Source organism: Triturus cristatus, chromosome 10 (assembly GCF_964204655.1).
Source record: "Triturus cristatus chromosome 10, aTriCri1.1, whole genome shotgun sequence".
In the NCBI taxonomy this organism is placed as follows: Eukaryota; Metazoa; Chordata; class Amphibia; order Caudata; family Salamandridae; genus Triturus; species Triturus cristatus.
The window spans coordinates 462,612,048-462,632,377 of record NC_140593.1 but is presented as its reverse complement, the minus strand read 5'-3'; positions in this window follow the sequence as shown (position 1 = coordinate 462,632,377).

Below are 20,330 nucleotides of genomic sequence, written 5' to 3'. Positions count from 1 at the left end.
TGAGCTTACGCATCCGCCATTCACGGCTCATCAGCCACGCCCCCGTGTTACCTATAGATTTATGAAGCAATAAATCTTTATCTGCATCCACTATCCCCGCATGAGAGCATACTTTATTGTTCGGTGGAAATATATACACATTTTCTTTTTTTACCAACTGACTGTCACCATAGGAAAAGCAGTTTTTGACTTGACTGTAACTTTGGCATCGTTTGACCAATCTGCATGAAATTTTGCCAAAAAAGTGTCAAGGTGGGATCTATTGTTATGGAATGTTTGGGGGTGATCCGTGCAGTGGCGACTGAGAATTTGGGGCACAAAATAAGGTAGCATTTGTAATGTTAATTCCTATAGAAACCTGTAGCCACATCTACAACCCGAACCGTTGAACGGACTTTATACCAAATTTGGCATGGAGGTAGATGTCGGTTCAAGGAAGTGCCTTTTGCTTATTTTGTGTAAATCCGTTGTGTAGTTGTTGAGAAATTTAAGTTTAAAATTATAGTTTTATCTCTGGCCCTGGATATTTCGTGGTGGTTTTGCGATGAATCGCTGATGCACGCGCCAACAGGAATGCTCTGGTTGGCTGGACACAACCTGAATAGAAAGTTACAGCCACCTTTTTATCTATCGGGAACAGTTCCCTGGGTGGAAAATTTGTTTGAAAGCCCACATAAGGGGTCAGGGTGGAGATACTCTGAGCCTATGGTTGAGAAATGGAGGAGTTAGTGACACAAGTTATGTGTCCAAAATTGATTTTTCTTAATCGCGTGCGACATTTGCGACGATGTCATGACCGCCAGCGTGCCCCCCCCGTACCATCGCAGAGACAAAGCGACTATCAACGTCTTCGCGAGATATTGGTGAATATATAAAAAAATATATCAATGAATCATTAATACATTGTCATAGAGATATTAGAGATATTGATAAATGTTTTTATAGAGTTATTCATATAGTAAGTTAAGTACTGTGATGGTTAGAATTAATTATATAGTTTACATTTTTTTATGTGGTGGTGGCTATTGAATTCCTGCAGTTGCTTTCTGCTTTCGCGACGTGTCCGGGTTGATCGTGATTCCTGATATCATCACGATCTCTAGCCTCACCGCAAAAACAGAAAATAGGATTTAGAGATGGTTGTTCTAGAAATACACTAGAAAAACATGAGTTTGAAGTGTACAGTAATAAACCCATAGTGTGTAAAATACTGTAATATGTGTGCATATATATGTTTTCACTTTATGGAAAAAGCATGATCGTCACGGTTAACAACACCGTTGTGACATCCCGAATAACTGCGAGAACTGAAAATAGGTCTGAAAGATGGTTTATAAAGAAACTTAGAACAAAAATATGAGTTTAAACTTGCTTTGAAAGAAGTATAGATGAAGATATAGAAGATATAGAAGAAGTAAGATGTAGTGAGCAAGACGGACTCGTCCGCCGAAACGCGTCTGGGTTTCACCTTATGGAATAAAGATTTTCTTTGAATCACCGCATCCCACGGAGTCAGTGCCTGTTTTAAATTGTTGAAACCAGGATTGGAGACAAAAAAAAAATATATCTATATATATATATATATATATATATATATATATATATTACCTACTGGCGGTCGCCAGTAGGTAGTTATAGTTAGGACCACGTTTCCATAGGAAATCCGCAACATTCTATTTTGAATAACTTTGGCGCCGGTCGACGAATCCTCGCGAATTTTTCAAAATAGGTGGGGCGCTACGCTCCGCTCCTACCCTGAAAGTCTCGGGGGGATTCGTCAAGCGGGGGCTGAGATAAAAGGGGGGTCCCAAAACGCGTTTTTCCCATGCATTTTTCCATAGGACCTTTAGACAGGGCTACAGCCCGAACGGCTGAACAGAATTACTTGAAATTTGGCAGAGAGGTAGTCCTCAGGTCAAGGAAGTGCCTTTTGTAGGTTTGGTGTAAATCTGTTCAGTAGATTCTGAGAAAATAGCCTTTAAATCAATATATATATCTGAGCCAGCTTACGGTGCGCTTACGGTACGCTTACCGTACGCGTACGGTGGCGTGCGCGAGCGCGATTCTGATTGGCTCTTAGATCTTAGTAAACATTCGAATCGGCCGAAACCAGGAAGCGGCTGCCGCCATTTTCTCTCTCGCACTGAGAGTGATGAAGAAAATACAAAGCACAAAAACATGTAAAGGGGCTGTTTAGACAGCTCCCACACACATAGCCATGTTGAGGGAGTCCCCAAAGATCCCCCAAGGCCAAAAACGGATTTTTTTTTTTTCGCTAATTTCGCCGATTACGCTTCCCGTACGCGCACGGTAAACAATTATATAAAAAAAAAAATTATCCACAATCTCCCCACCCCGTGTGCAATTGGTGGCCGAAGGCCACCAATTGTGCATGGCTTATAACTATTGAGATAAACTATAATATTTAAAAAAAAAAAAAAAAAAGAAAAAATTATCCACACTCTGTCCACCCCGTGTGCAAATGGTGCCCGAAGGGCACCATTTGTGCATGGCTTATAAAAATTACAAAAAATTAAAATATTACCTTTCAAAACGAAGTGCATCATATGTCCTCCATGTGCGCACGGTGCGCGAAGCGCATCGTGCGTACATGGCCCATCTAGCGTAACGTGGGCACGCGGTGCGCGTAGCGCACCGCGTGCCCACCGTGCGTGCACGGCACTAACTGCGTAAAGTGGGCGCGCGGTGCGCGAAGAGCACCGCGTGCTTACTGTGCGCGCACGGTGCGCTTTAAAGTAACTTAGCATTTAAAAAACCGTACAAATTCACTGAAAAAACCATAGATTTCACACACGTTATAGTTAGGAATTAGCATTTAAAAAACCTTGCAAATTCACTGAAAAAACCATAGGTTTCACACATGTTATAGTTAGCGGAAATTTTACTGATAAAAAACCAATGAAATTCCCCCGTTATAGTTAGTGCAGGCAACTATAACTCACGCGACCGCAATCTTCTGCTGATGACATATGTGTCTTTATGAAAAAAAAATATTTGTAATATATGTATAGCTAAAAATGTATGGAAGAAGACATGGGCAAATAAGTGTCTAAATACAGTATTAGCATCAGCAGAGGATTGCGGTCGCGTGAGTTATAGTTGCCTGCACTAACTATAACGGGGGAATTTCATTGGTTTTTTATCAGTAAAATTTCCGCTAACTATAACATGTGTGAAACCTATGGTTTTTTCAGTGAATATATATATATATATATTCACTTAAAAAACCATAGGTTTCACACATGTTATAGTTAGCTGGACATTTCACTCGTAAAAAACCATTGAAATTCCCCCGTTATAGTTAGTGCAGGCAACTATAACTCACGCGACTGCAATCCTCTGCTGATGATGTCAGATATTACATCACTGTATTTAGACACTTATTTACCCATGTCTTCTTCCATTAATTTTTAGCTATACATATATTACAAATATTTTTTTTTCAGAAAGACACATATGTCATCAGTGATGTAATATCTGACGTCATCAGCAGAGGATTGCGGTCGCGTGAGTTATAGTTGCCTGCACTAACTATAACGGGGGAATTTCAATGGTTTTTCACGAGTGAAATGTCCAGCTAACTATAACATGTGTGAAACCTATGGTTTTTTAAGTGAATTTGCAAGGTTTTTTAAATGCTAATTCCTAACTATAACGTGTGTGAAACCTATGGTTTTTTCAGGGAATTTGTACGTTTTTTTAAATGCTAAGTTATGTATTTTTTTTTTTTTTAAGGTTTTTCACCGTGCGCGCTCCGTGAGCTTCGCGCACCGTGCGCGCGCTGTGGGCGATCGGTGCGCTTCGTGCACCGAGCGCCCACGTTACGCAACTCGCGGAATTTTTCCGTTTACACCGTACGCGCACGCTACGCGTACTCCGCGATTTTTCGTAAAAAAATTAAAATACATTTTGGCCCTTAGGGGTCATTCTGGGACCCCCTGACAAAGGCTAGGGGCTCAGGAACTGTCCACCCTGCCCCCTTTTCACGTTCTCCACCTTTGTTTTTTATCCCCTGACACTGCGAGAGACAAAATGGCGGCCGACACTTCCTGGTTTCGACCGATTCGAATGTTTACTAAGATCTAACAACCAATCAGAATCGCGCTCGCGCACGGCAGCAGGCACGTACGGTAAGTTTTACCGTACGCGCACGGAGCGCGCCTATAGATATATATATGCTTTTAAATGCTATTTTCTCAGGAAATACCGAACAGATTTACACCAGACCTGCAAAAGGCACATCCCTGACCTGAGGACTACCTCTCTGCCAAATTTCAAGAAATTCTGTTCAGCCTTTCGGGCTGTAGCTTGGACTAAAGGTCCTATGGAAAAATGCATGGGGAAAACGTGTTTTGGGACCCCCCCTTTTTCTCAGCCACCGCTTGACGAATCCCCCCGAGACTTTCAGGGAAGGAGTGGAGCAGAGCGCCCCACCTATTTTGAAAATTTCGCGAGGATTCGTCAATCAGCGCCAAAGTTATTCCAAATAGAATGTTGCGGATTTCCTATGGAAACACGGTCCTAACTATAACTATCTACTGGCGACCGCCAGTAGATAATATATATATATATATATATATATATATATATATATATATATATATATATATATATATATATATATATATATATATATATATAATATATATATATATATATATTTCAATTAGGTAGTGTGTTGGATGGCTCAGGAAGAATTCTTATAATTGGATGTTGTTTAAAAAAAGACATGTAATACAGACATTGATATGCTTTTGAATCTGTGAAGTTAACCACACCTGCTGTATCTCATTTGGAAGTAGCATGTTCCTTCTAGAATGTGCTGTGAACTTGTGACCTACTGGTTCCACTGGATAGTTAGGTTCACTGAGCTAAAAGTGTATTGGGGAAGGGTGTTAAAGACATAGAAAAAATAATTAACGTTGAGGAGAAATGACATAATTTAAGTAATGGCAAGGTTTATTTTCCAACTCAGGACCATGTAATAAACTGTTGTGCAGCATTTACATCTTTTTTAAATGATGCCATAGGTTTGAACTCCTGTTTTTTTTTCTTGTACAATTTCTCCACTTTTTGAAAGGTAGGGAAATGGACAACAGATACTAACCATTCACAAGTGGAGATAGTGCAATCTAAAATGAAAGACATGATTTCATTTGCTGACTTTCTCATGATCACAGAGTGCAAAGTTGAAAAGGTTGCCATTTCATGGTCGCTTTGTATGAGAGTGTTGTACCATTCTTGTGTTCAGTTTTTACAAATCCTAACAGTGTGAAAACTATCCAGAAAGAGTTAAAACAACAATATAATCTACAAACTGAATTCACTGGTTTGCACAATTTTAATAATTTATAAAAATAACATTAGAAATGAAGATGTACATGGGAGTTTGATAAAAAAAAAGAGTATCACAGTGATATGAAAAAATATATCAGATGAACTCTATGTATTAGAGGGTATGTGTTTAAGAGCTTAGTGGTAAATGTTTTGGGAAGTGAGAGAAAAATGAATTAGTGCCTCTTTATTATATTGTGTACTTTATTGAAAAAAAATAGTATAGTCATGCGGAAAGTTCAAACGAGGAACTAAAAATGTTTTAAATATCTTAATATCATGTCCAGAAGAGATACATCTGTCTTTTGCATTCTGGGGGTTGTAGTACTTTTAGTAACATTATTAAACAGGAATAGTGTAGTCCCAAATAAAAGATGAGAACATGTTGTCTGCCTCTATATGAATTAGAAAGAAGTAATACTTGTTGGGTATATATTGGGAAGTGTTTGCCAATGTGGTTTTTAACTTATTTGATCACTTAGCATATGCTTGGATGGTGAGATATGGTTCTTGTGATTGCAGATAGCTATAAATACGGTGGGACCTTTTTAGTTTAGTTAAAGATGCAGAGAGGTATATATTTTTGGAAAGATGGTTTGAAGGTGTATATCCATTAAGAAATTGCATATATATTTACATGGTGATCTATGTTCAGTGAGGCTAATGAAAATTTCATGTATATGGCGAGGGTGGTGTTTTTTCTTAAATCATGGTTTGTTTAAAATTGAGAAGGATTAATAGTGCAGAAAATCTTGAGAGTTTTTGTGCTAGCTTCATTTGGAGTGTAACCTTTGTTTGGAAAATGCTGAATATATGCTTTAGAAACAGAAGTATTTGAGAAATGATGTCTCTATACCATTCACAAAAGGTTTTGTGCTTTGAAAAGTTTTTTAAAGTTGTTTTCCATTTTAGAAATGTACTGATGCATGTGGATGCTCAATAACAAAGCAAAGTTTCTTCTAGAGAGCAATGTATTCAATTATATACCAACTGTGATATCTAGACTTTGGTCACATAGCTCAGTAGAAAAACATATATACAGTAAAACAGGTAGTTTGATACTGACAGAAAGAGATAACCAATGAGTCACATATATAGTCACAACTGTTATGTATCAAACAGTAAAGAAGATACTTTCATAGTCAGTCAGGCAGTAGTCAGGTATTCATGCAATCACCCAACCACTAGTAAGGCAGTCATCAAATCAGTGATTCAGTATCCATGGAGTTATTCAATTACCTAGACACTACGCATGTACTATTCGAATCAGGCAGGCAAAAATGATGTAGTCATTTAACTATGAAGGCACTACTTATACATTCATCTAATCACCCAGAGAGTAACAATTTACCTATGCAATTAACAAGGTTGTAACTATGCAGTCATTGTAAAACTTGCAGAGAATCTATGCAATCATCACACACATGAACTCATGCAAACACTCAGGTACTACTCATACAGTCATCTAATTACATAGAGAGTACTATTGTAGTAAATCTGGTATTCATCCAGTAGCAATGTACTAATTTAATTGCTGACGGAATACTCTTGCAGTAATACAATCACCCTAGCAGTACACTTACTTTCAACCAATCTCTAAAGGTTTAACAATGGAGTCATGGAATCACTCAGACACTAGTCATGCACCCATGTAATCAGCCAGGCATTACTGATGCACTATTGAATTATCCAGACACTATCCATGTAGTTATCTAAACACCAGGTACTACCTGTTCACTAAACCAAAAACACATGGGCAGCAGCCAAGTAGTCATGCAATCAATGAAACACTACTCATGCGCTCATCCAACCTGCTAGGTGCTATGCATGTTAGGTTATGTTATGTTAAACACATTTATATAGCGCATGGCTACCCCAGCAATGGGGTGTCCCAGCACTAGCAGACCACGTGCCCAGATAAAGGAAGCTAGATGGTAGAAAAGAGCCAGGTTTTGATCAGTTTCCCGAAGGCCCAATGATCCTGTGTGCTCCGGGCCATAAGTGGGATGGAATTCAAAAGGGCAGAAGCCCTCGCCTTAAAAGTGCGCCCCCAGCATCTACATAATCAATCATGTATGGACTATCCATGTACTCTATAAATCATGTATATACTACCTATGCACTCCTGCAATAATCCAGACACTAAAGTTGCACTCATTTAATCATTCAACCAGTATATATGCATGTATTGAATTATTGATCCATTTGTCATGCACTTATCTAATCATTCTGGCACTACTCATGCACTCATCCAAACACCCAGCTAGTAGTGATATACTCATGTAAACATGCAGGCAGTAACTATGCGACCTATGGAGTTATGATTTACTCAGGAAATCATCTAGGCACTACCTGTTTCCTCAAAGAATCACCTACGTACTATGTATGCACCAATTCAATAATCCAGGAAGTATTCATGTATTCAACCACAAGCATATGCTTCTACAAGTTTTAATGAGAAATATGTAGAACCATCTGGTGAATTATATATGCAAGCTGAGACATACTCTTTGCATGAAGGTGGAAGAATTAGTGATGCATATGATTTGATAGACATTAACGTGCAGATTGTTATATGCACCGTTTTCCAAAATTTAAATCATACATTTAAGTAGAACAGTATTGAGATAGTTAATAGACCACTGACACAGCGGTAGAGAGGCATCCAATAGCTCTGATGTTGTTTTTTTTTATTTATAGTGTTGAGACACAGTATGTACTTCTACATTTGGGGCTAAATTTAGAAGGAGGTAATGCAGTGCGGAGCTGCAAGCCATTTGGCTGCACTATGATGCATCACTTTGAAAGCATAGAGATGTGTCATATTTATAACAATATGATGGATCCCTATGCTCTCCCCTATACTGGTGCACAACTTGCTGCCATGCGCTAACGGAGTGGTGCCTTTGTAGTGGGGATGATTGTTTTTGTGCAAGAAGGAACACCTTACTGTACAAAAAACAATCATGAGAGGTATTTGCCTCTTTGTATGCGTGCTGCAGAATGCAGCATGCATAGAAACAGGGAAAAATGAGCAGAAAGAAAGAAAAGTATAAGGTCATGAAAAGCTACGCGGAGTGGCTTTACGTGGCTTTGTCAATATGGAGCACCACATAACGGCACTGGTGTGTCAAAAAAAGTGGCACTCCGGAAAGTGAATGGGGCTTGTAAATATGTCTCCTTGCCTTGATGTTCATTTTAAAATTTATGACAGAAGGAATAAACTGTTCTTTCACCACATATAAGTAAGACGTGAGATATGCTGTAGCTGTGTTATACAAGAGGGTGCTAAAATGTTAAAAGGTAACTAAAAAAGAAAGTTTAGTGTTTTGCTCTGGGTTTCTTATATTGAAGTAAGTACATGTAGTAATGTATCTAGGTTCATCTGTAGATTTAAAATATGAACATTGTTTTTATATTATGTGTAAGTTAGTTGTAAAGTAGTTGGTAGATTGGCTAGGGTAAAAATTAAAATATACTTTTTTTTTTTACAGAACAATATTCACATAACTACACACAGTTACATTGCCAACAAAAGCTCGGAAGAAAAAGCAACAGAAGCAACTACAGTATGTTTGCAGAAATGAGTTACAAAAGGGGGAAAATGCTGAAAAAGTGGTGAAAGATAAAGAGCTACTGGTAAGAGGACAAAGTCATTTCTTTAAAATATATGCACACATTTGCAAAGATTACAAAATAAAGAAAATAAAGTTATGATTATGAGAAACAATAAGAGTGGACAAAGTGTACATTGCAAGAACAGAAAAGACATGGACGCACCTTAACCAGGAGACAGAAGCAGTTTAAGGAATTCAGAGCCAGAATGTTTTGTACTAGAGTGGTTATAAATCTACAGAGAACTATGAAGAAGTATAGAAGACGGAGAGAAGCACCGAAACAGAAAGAACGAGTTGAGAGAGTAGTTGATAAGGCATTTGCTTTGAAGAGGGAGCTTTTTATTTTGATTCTAAATAGCATGAAGACTCTTGACAAAATAGTGTTGTGCATGATAGAGACAAACCCTGAAGAGAAGATTAGTGAATAGAAGTAACTTTTGTACAGTTTTTAGTGGAGTATGGCTGTATACTTCTAGTACAGAGCCTTTCTTTAATGAAGAAAGCTATCTGCAGGATAACAGATTAGTTCATGCTATTGCTGAGAGTGGCCGATGATATGAAATGAAGAATGGCAGTCCTATAGCAAAAGAGGTGATGGTACCTACAAATGTAGAAGTTATTGCAGAAGAGGTACAAGGGAGGCGTTCTCAGGCCCCTGTATACAAATGGATTTGTAGCAGTATTTGTAGTATTGGACAGCAATCCTTTGATATATTCAGGACATTTCTCCGTATATTTCCAAGGCTAAGTTTAAAACACAAAATAAGTACTTTGCAAGGTGTGGATCCTTGCAAGCTGAGAAAGCATATGAATTTGCAGGGACGCTCACTAGCTTGTTTATCAAAGAAAGTCTGCCAAATCACCTTTCATCATTTTAGGATGTTAGCTGTGCACCACTCAACAATGCAAAGTTTAGTTAGGAGGCTGAAATATGTGAAAACTCCGGCTTTATGTTTAGTAGAAATGAATAGGGCACCTTTGCATGGTACTGTGGCAGAGGTAGAAAAGGTTTTTGATGATGGGCAGTTTCGTTTCTTTGGCCCAAAATTTTCAAGCAGAGATTACAAAATTTAAGACAGTATCTGCTGAAAAACCAGAGTATGTTTGTATATGATGTTGACGCACTCACGACAAGAATCAAACATGGACTGTTGACATATTTAAAAAGTGAAATAGAGAATAATGATAACTGGCAAAAGTTTGAATTGTACTTATTAGTAGAAGAATTATTTGACTTGTCCACACGACATGTTATATGTAAGTACTGCTACAATGAATTAGAGGATAATAAAATGTCTGCTAGAGCTGTGCATAACAAGTTAGAACTGGTTCCCCTTCCAGAAGCACTTCAATGTTTAAATATTTGAGTTCATTTGTCTCCAAACTATACATCCATTTCAAGATATAGTACTTATGGAGCCAAAGACAGGAAAGTTATCCCCAACAGAGCTGCAAAAAGGTCTAAAAGAGTAGTGTATTTGCCATTAGAGGGTATGCCTACCAAGAACAAGAAGATATGGCAGGAGTTAGTAGATGTTACCAAAGTTAAAAATCAACTTTATATCTGGTACAAAACAATGTTTACTACAGAAATCACACATAAGGAGGATCAGACATTCCCATCAACAGTTCAGATTGAGAAAGTGGATCATTCCAGAACACAAGAAATGTATGAACATTATAGCATCCACCCTTTGCATTCTAAAGAGGTTATTGGTGATGCCATTTGAGCTGTTTCAAATGAAGGAAGCAAAAGGAGCTCCATTAAGTGTATGGGAAAAAAGTTAGTAGATGTTCCCAAAGTTAAAAAAGCATCTTTATATCTGGTATAAAACTATAGTTTTGGGTAAAAGATGCCCTAAAGTTTGGAACAGACAGTAATGAGTCTGTGTTGTCTTTTATTGAGCAGTAATAACGTGTTTGATCCCAAAGGAGGGTAGTGACAACATATTAAGAGAACAAGTTCTACGATTCCAAATCATAGATGCAGAAAATATTGTCAGCGAAAATACAGTGCAAAAGGGAAAATGTACACAAAAATGTTGTTGCGGATTCCCACGACCTGTCATCTCACAAGGAAGAGTCAATAGCTTTTTGTCTGCAGTCAGACGTACACTTATAAGGAAATCACCGAAAAATACATACAACATAAGAAGAACAGAGGCCTCCAAGTACATTAATAACTACCACCCTGTGATCCTGAAGATGTGGAATGCAAACATGGATGTGCAGTTTGTTGTAGACAACTCAATTGCTGTTTCTCAGTATGTTACATATTTTATAACAAAGTCAGAGAAAACTGATATGAAAGAGATTTGGGGGGAGATTTCAGCAGAAAAGAGCCATATGAAGAAATTGTACAGCTTTAGTTTGAAAATGCTTTCTCACAGAGATAGGCTCCTATGAATGTGTAGACCGGTTAAGCTCAGCTAGTTTGTTTTCTAAATCTAAAGGAGTTCTATGGGTGAGTTTAGGGCTTGCTAATATTCGTACCAGAGTTCTGAAGTCTTTTCCTGTAATTCAACATCTTGCAGAATTTGAGCCACACAGTAGAGATATTCTGAAGAGTAACATGCTGGATACATACTATCTAAGAAGAAGTCGTCATCTGGAAAGGATGTGTCTTTATGAAATACTTCAACTTTATACTTTCAGAAGTAATGTCTGTGAAAATATAGATGAAAGTAAATTTGCTCTGGCTGGATCTAAAGGATGTTTAGTGAGACATAACAAAGGAAATTTAATCAACCATCGAAAGCTAAGTTGCCAAACGCCAGACAAAAGAGAGTTTTTCTATTTAGCTTTGTTACAGTTGTTTAAGCCATGGTGAATTGGAAGCGAGCTACTTTAAGAATTTGACTGTTATGAAGACTCATTCAACGCTGTGAAAGACAGCATTGAGTGCTCTGTGTTTCCAGTATATCTTTAAATGTTGAGAGATTAGATTGAACAAGAAGAAACAATTGCTGCTGGGATAGCAAGAGAGACTTCTTACAGCAGTCAAAGGTCAGCAACTGGAAGTCAAGATCCTCTTGGACAGCCAATCATTGAAAATGAAGCTGCAAAAGCTATGAATGAGGTGGAGAATGCAATGCAGCAAGCAAGACACAAAACTGTGGATCTAGGACTACTATTACAGCAATTGAATGCAGATCAGAAGTGTGCATGGTCTACATATAAACCAGCTCTATTGTACATAAGTGGTCAAGTTGGAACTAAAAAAAGATTATTGATTAAAGTACTTACAAGTTACCTACAGAAGACAACAGATTCCAATTTCTCATGTGTAATCACTGCACCAACAGGCTTAGCTGCTCCTAATGTTAAAGGAGTTACCCTTCATCATTTATTAATGCTTCCTGTTGAACATGACAACAAATTACAATACAACAAATTATCTGGTGATGCTTGTCATGAAGAAATGAAATCTACTTATTATTGATGTTGTCAGTATGGTGTCAAACCTAATGCTAGCTTTTATACATTTAAGATTGCAGCAAATATAAAAAACTAACTGCGATGCACTTTTTGGAGGAAATCACTGAATAGTCTTTGGAGACCTGCTAGAACTCACTACCGTGAAAGGACAACCTGTATCCAAGAAACCACTACATAATGAAACATGGAATTCACTATGAAGTATTGGAAATGTAAACATTTGGGAAAACTTTCAATACAAAGAGTTAATCCAAAATATGCGCCAAGCATCAGATATGCATTATGCAGATATACTAAAGGATACAAGAGTGGGAGTCCTCACAAAAGAGGGAAAGACAGTATTACAAACCCGTCTCATCAAAAATATGTTTCCAAGTAATGTTTCAGCTGCTGAAGTAATGTACAATTTTGTTAAGGACGAGAAGTCTATTATTTGTTTGATGCCAACTCTTGAGAAGTGTAGTAAATTCAATGAACAATTGCTGCAACTGGACAAAGAAGAGATTGTCGAAATTAGAGCAAATGATAAAAGGGAATATCAAGGTGTTACAGTGCTACTAACAGAAAAACTGCAATCAAAATTGGATAGTTTAGAAAGGTCTGTGTCTAAAACTGCAGGATTTGAAAAACAGTTACATATCTGTAAAAATTGTCATGTAATCTTACATCATAATTTAAGTGTTGAAGAAGGGCTAGTGAATGGTGCAATGGGTAAAGTTATGAAATGTGTTCATTATCCAAACAGAAATTATCTGGAATGCTTAGCCATAGCATTTGATGATATTGCTGAACTTAAGCAGATATGTATATGAGTTGTACGTTCCCTACTTGTAAAAGACTTGTATGTCCAGCAAAAGCAGTTCCCAGTGTCTTTAGCGTATGCAGTAACTATTCAAACATCGCAAGGTCTAGGTGTAGATACAGGTCTTGTTAATATTGGTAGTAGTGTATTCAAAGAAGGAATGTCATATTTTGCTTTGTCGCGAATTAGAAAATTGTCGGGTTTATTTCTGATTGATTTTGATGAGAAGAAAGTAAGTGCTGATATGAGCTGTGCACTGTTGAAAGTGGACAAGCATAAAAGCTGAAAACAGGAAAAATAGTAAAACATTTGTCTCTGTTGAATTAAAGTTTTGCTAAAAAAATATTGTATGTTGTTTGGTTGCCAGGTGTTCGAAATGAAATTCTAATACATTTTTGTCTGTTTCAATTTTTCACAGTGGTTGGAGGTCAAAATATATTACGTGTGTCAAATCACTAAGCTGGTGATGGATTCATTGAGTTACTTCTCATGTACTCAACCCATCTCCCAGGCACAACAGTTGCACTTGTCCAATCATCCAGCCACTAACTAAGCAGTCATCCAATCACTCAGGTACTTGAATTCATCTAATCTCCCAGCCACTACTCAGGCACTCATCCAATCACCCAGGCTCTACCCATGCACTATGCAAACACCCAGACACTATGTATGCACTCATCCATTCACTGAGGCACTACCCATGCACTCTTCCACTCACCCAGGCACTACTCATGGACTCATCTAATCACCCAGGCAGTACCCATGCACTCATCCAATCATCCAGGCACTAGCCATGCACTTATCCAATCACGCAGACAGTATCCATGCATTCACCCAATCACCCAGGCCCTATCCTTGAACTCACCCAATCACCAAGCCACTACCCTTGCACTCATCCAATGACCCAGGATCTACCTTTGCACTCATCCAATCACCCAGGCGCTACTCTTGCACTCATCCAGTCACCTATGTGCTACTCACACACTCATACAATCAATCAGGCACTACCCATGCACTAATCCAATTACCCAAGCAGTACCCATTCACTCATCCATTCACTCAGTCACTATCTATGCATTCTCACAATCACCTAGGCACTATACATGCACTCGTCTAATCACATAGACAACACCCTTGTACTCATCCATTCACTGAGGCACTACCCATGCACTCATCCACTCTCCCAGGCACTACTCATGCACTTATCCAATCACCCAGGCAGTACCCATGCACTCATCCAATCACTCAGACACTACTCATACATTCTTCCAATCACTCAGGCACTATCCATGCACTCACACAATTTCCCAAGCACTACCCTTGCACTCCTCCATTCGATACGATAAATACAATGTTTATTTAGACCTTGGTCTTTAAACAGTAAGAACCAGTTAAAATTGACAGTTAAAAGTGACAGTTCAACAATACAGATTTATACCTTCTCAGCGTTAAGACTTAATACATTTTCGGAGTGGAGTGCAATAGTAACTTTTCTATACAAATCAGCTGGAGCATTTATAAAAATTATACATAATTTAAAACTCAGTTTAAAATATTGTGCGATTCATCCATTTTTTAAAAGGTTAATATTAACCTTATTTAGATTTTAAAACAGTTTAAAATTTCTGGAATTTACAGCTAAATCTCTTTTAGATAACTTTTAATTACATTCATATAGTTCCCTAATGCAATAGCGATCTCGAGGTTAGGCATTTCTGTGATTAGCTCCACCGCCTGTGTCCGTAACTTTATGCCATATTTTAGAAACAATGGGCGGAGACATAATTTACGCTGCTCTAGCAATGTTGCACAATCTAACAAAATATGTAATATATCACCTTTTGTTCCCAAAGTACATTTACAATAACCTTCATGGCCTAACATTTTTATTTTTAATTCTTCATTTATCAACCAGGGATTTATACCGATTCTCAGTCTTAGGATTTCCTGTCTGTACCAACGGTTTGGTAGAATATCCAGGTAAGGGAACCAATTTTTATTTAACCATGAATCTCTCATAAATTGCACAGATTTTTTCTTTGCCAGATATTCCATATCTGCACATCGAGAGACTTCTTGTCCATACTTACTAAGATCACGTTTAATGAATTCTACATACAGGGATTCTTGACAGATTTTCACCTTTAAGTTCTTACAGGCCAATCGTATTTTCTTCCTGTTCTCTTTAGCCCATTTTAGATTATTATTTTGAATTTCTTTTCTACACCATTGGGATACTTTCTGGCCTATCTCTATATCCAGGCGTTTCCAGAATCTAATTAAAGCCATTTGTGCCTGTACCCTCCAAGCAGTTGTACCTAACTCGGTTCTTATTGCTTGGATCATCGCCGAATGTGGTAATGACATTAATGTTTTTAGGCATTTCCCTTCCTCTAAATCCCAATCACACTCCTCCATTCACTCAGACACTACCTATGCACTTATCCAATCACTCAAGCACTAACAATGCACATATCAAATCACCCAGGCACTACTTTTGCACTCATCCATTCATCCAGCCGCTACCCATGTACTATGCAATGACCCAGACACTAACCATGCACATATCCAATCACTCAGGCACCACCCATGCACTCTTCCATTCACTTTAGCCCTACCCCTGCAGCATCCATTCACCCAGGCACTACCCATGCACTCATCCAATCACCCAGGCACTACCCTTGCACTCAACCATTCACTCAGACACAGTTAATAAATAGCCCATGAGGGCGGGCATGGCCATTTCAGAAGGTGACCACAAAAGCAAGCGCAGTGTCCGTGTAGTTATTTTTTTTAACCTCTTTTTATTTTTATTAATCATGTTCATCATACAATATGCATACTGAATGTATGGTACAAACATCGTCACACATTTCAAAACATTGTTTTCCTCCCCCGGAGTGGTCTTACATGGTGAGTACGGGAGTCTGGGCCCTCCATCGCTGCCCTTCAGTTACTGCCTTCCCTGGAATAACCTTGTGTCTCTGTTTTAGTATGGTATTTATGTGAATCCCTCTGGTACCTCATGGCCCGAGTGTTGTTCCTCTGTAACTCCTCCATGGTGACCATATTTTCTCCCATTTTTTGGGACATTCTCTAGCCTTATATATCACTTCCTCTGCCCTGTGGCACCATTCCATATCTGCCTCCCACTACGCAATCGTCGGGATGTGGGGCCCCCCATTGCCTTGCTATATTTCTCTTGGCCACCCCTTATGCCTGTGCCAGCCATATCTTAGTATGTTGTGGCCATTCTTCCTCTCCCTAAATCATCAAGATTAGCCACTTTGAACTCATTGGCACTCTCCTCCCCAGAGCCCCGGCTATTCTCTCCGTCACCCCCTTCCAATATCTTTGTATCATCAGGCATTCCCAGAGGATATGGTAGAAGGATCCCTTCTGTGTGCAACCACTTGCACATTGGGATGTTTCCACTTTCCCAGTCTATGCAGTAGGGTGCGTGAGTAATACGAGCGAAGTAGGACCTTTATTTGTATTAGCCTGAATCTGACTCAAATCGCTATGTCCCGGGTGCTCTGCAGAGCTTCCACCCATTCCTCATCCTCGATGTCCCCCACCTCTTCCACCCAAGTCTGTTGAAGCTGACCCATCAGGTCGGAGGAGTTGTTCATTAGTTTTCGGTAAATCACCGATATTCCTTTTTCTGGGATGAGGTCAGCCAACAATCTGTCCTCTAAGAGGGAAAAGTCGGGGAGATGGGTGCCTTCTCGGATATGCTTCCTAAGTGCGTGTCTAAGCTGGAGATAGCGAAGTCTCTGCATGGGGGAGTGGTCAAACTCCTGGCTAAGGGTCTTGAAGGGGAGCAGTGAACCATTTCTCCATACATCTCCCAAGTGCTCAATTCCTATCTTTGTCCATTGTGAAAACACACTGTGAAAACCCCTGCAGTCCGGATACCTCGCTCAGCTGGTCACTATGCCATAGTGGGGTCATGGCCTTCAATTTAAGATTACCATCCCAGATATCGATTGGCCTCTGTCCAACATCCCATCTTGCTAAGATGACAAATAGGTATGGTCATTCCATACTATCGAATGCCATGGATGCACCCAGTGCCATCAGTGTGTTTGTTGAGTTGAGAGCTCACTATTCATGTGGAGTACACCGTAGATTCTGAGCAAGTTGAGTCTGGTGCTCCTACGCGGCATGAAGCCCGACTGATCTACCTGTATAATGTCTGGGAGGACCGCCGTGAGTCTAACCGCCAGGCCTTTGCTAGGACCTTCACCTCCACATTTAGGAGGGAGATTGGTCTGTAGGGGCCACAGTCCTCAGGAGGCTTGCCCGTTTTGTAAATGACCACTATCGTGGCCGTTCATTGATCTTCGGGGAATGATCATGCCTCCCCTGACACTCAGAACATTTCCCACATTGGCCCTCAGATTTTGCTAGAAAGCCCCTTGTATAACTCTACAGCTAGTCCGTTGGGCCCCAAGGCCTTCTCGGACTGGAAGGATCCCGAGACCGCTGCTATCTCCTCCTCTCTCAGTTCATCTTCAAAATTGTCCCTGGCCGTTACCAATATCATTGGGATAGTGAATTCATTCAGGAGCTCCCCACTGTCAGTATATGACCTCCTACTCCTCAGCTTATATGGGTTCTTATACTAAGAGGCAAAGGTGTCCCTATCCCTCTTATCCAGCCAAGCCAATAGCTTGGATGCCTTGTCTCTGACTTCGTAGAGTCGGCACTGCGTGGCCAGAGCATGCGATTGGGCTGTTTCGTCAGCCAGATTTCTCAGGTCTTGTTGACTCAGTGCTAATCTGTACCTGGTGTAGGTGTTGCACTCCCTTGTCACCTTTCTCTCCAGCCTCAGGATGTCCTGCTCTATCGTATTGCATACCATCTGGGTCTCCTTTTTCTTCCCCCCTATCAGGGCCTGGGCCTGACCCCGTATCATTGCCTTAAATGCCATATTTCCATTGTCGTTAGTGGCACTTGTTTCTTAACCAGGAGGCCCACCCCACGGGAGTTGGACCAGAATGGGCTACTAGTTTGTATCCGAAACAATCTAGGACCTTGTAATGATTCCCCTTTAGATGCATCTCTTGCAGCAGTACAATATCACAGAGATGACGTTTGATGTGCTGCAGGACCAGGGTATAATTTATTTTTGTTCCCCAATCCATTTACGTTCCATGACCATATTCGTTGAGTCGCTTGGTTTAGTGGTTCCCATTGGTAATTGTCAGTTCCCTGTCATCTTCCGATCCCTCCGGGGTTAAGGCTCTGAGTGTTTGTACTATGTATTTGTTGGTTGATTTATGAGCATAACTATTCAACCAAATGAAATAATCAATTAAAAGCCCAATTACCCGCCTCCCTGCATCACTGCTTAGTGAGAGAGAATCCCCCACTGCACCCCAACATGCAGAGTGCCTGTTGCCCAAAACTGTGTATTAAACAATTGGATGGTGGTTCGCCGCCGACTCAGAGATTTAAAATCATGGTGAACCCATAATAATCCTATGACCCTGGCCATCATATAAAAGGACCAACTGATACCTTATAGTATGACATAAACGTCCCAGACCAACTACTCATAGGAAACATTGTTCAGTTTTTCCTGCAGCTGGGCCGCATCTGATGTATCAGAGGCTCAAAAGAATAGTAGGGTTCTGTAGGCCGTTTGTCAGCTTTCGGCCCTTCCCATCTCTTGTTCCGACTGGCGGGCCAGAGGTGCCGGATCACTTGCTTCAGGAGGTCTGTCCTGTAGACCATTGGGTTTCCTCTGATGTTTCTCCTTACCGGCCACCCTTCAGCCAGTCCTATGCTTCCTTTTGCTGCTTTGTAAGGCACACCACCTGTTACTCCAGTCTTTTGGTCTTGCTTTGTATGTCCCCTATATTCATTTCTGCCGTGGAGACTTTATCTGCCATCTTGCGTACGTCAGCCCGCAGCAAATTCACCTCCTCAGTGACTGTGTCTAATTTTGGCTCAAGGGTGCCTTGAAGGTCTCTTATCGCTTTCATAATGCCTTTCAATGAGGGTTCTGGTGTGGAGTACCTTTTCCACACTACAGATGAGTCTTTAGGCTGCCCCCCAGACCCTCCCGGTTGTCCCATCTCGACTGTATATTTGTCGATTTGGTTTGATTGGCCCAAGTGTGTACCTTTAGTGCGGACCATTATTAGCGCTTACCTCCAGCCAGTTCTGGTCCCCGGTGAGTCGGCTGGGCACAGGGGTCTCTCCCAGGCGCGGCTGGTGACATTTGAAAGTGGTGGAGCGTAAAATGTGTGGTGGAGCGCAAAATCCCCTACGTCTGAAACCCACTAGTCCAGGTCAGCCAGTGTCCATCCAAAAACACCATACTTTTTCATTTCAGCCATTCCGTGCCTCACCCCAGTCTCCAAATTCTTACTCTAATATGTGCCCCGCAGTTATTGGTACCACCTCGCACTACACGCCCTGTAATCCATGCCCTCTGAAAGGACCACCAACGCCTCCGGGGCAACACTTCTTAGCATTCAAATGTGTCTTACAACTACAAATGTTTTGAGAGTGGCATGCGGCCATATATATTTCAAACAAAAAGGATCTCTTTGGAAAACACATAAAGAGAGTGTTTGTGTGTTTATGCAATTTTAACACTAGGAGTAAAACGCAAACTACACAAACTCCAGTTTTAGTCCAGACACTTTCATTTCCTCGCTAAATGTACAAAATGCATCCAAATAGGAGCAAAACCAATTTTTGCACACATTATAATCTATTATTTACAAAGTGTATAAATCGGAGACGAAAACACACCAAATTCCTAGTGTAAATACTATTTGTTTAAAGGCATTTTAGTATGTGATATTACCTGAAGGGAGTAAATGATCCTTGTGACAGTCGAGAATGTTTGGGTCTACTCTAGCAATAAAACCATAGCAGAGTTAAAAACAACATTCTCAGGTTTCCTGGGATCATTTTTGAATAGCTAAGCATTTTGTTTTTTGTAATTTGCATTCTGGGACTTGTAGTCCGAAATGTATAATTAATCATCACAGCTACGAGTACCAGTATGCAAAGACACAACATGAAATGTATAAGCTTGACAGCTCTGGTGCTCACCTAATCTATTCTCAATTGGGGTTCCACCTGCTTAGTATTTT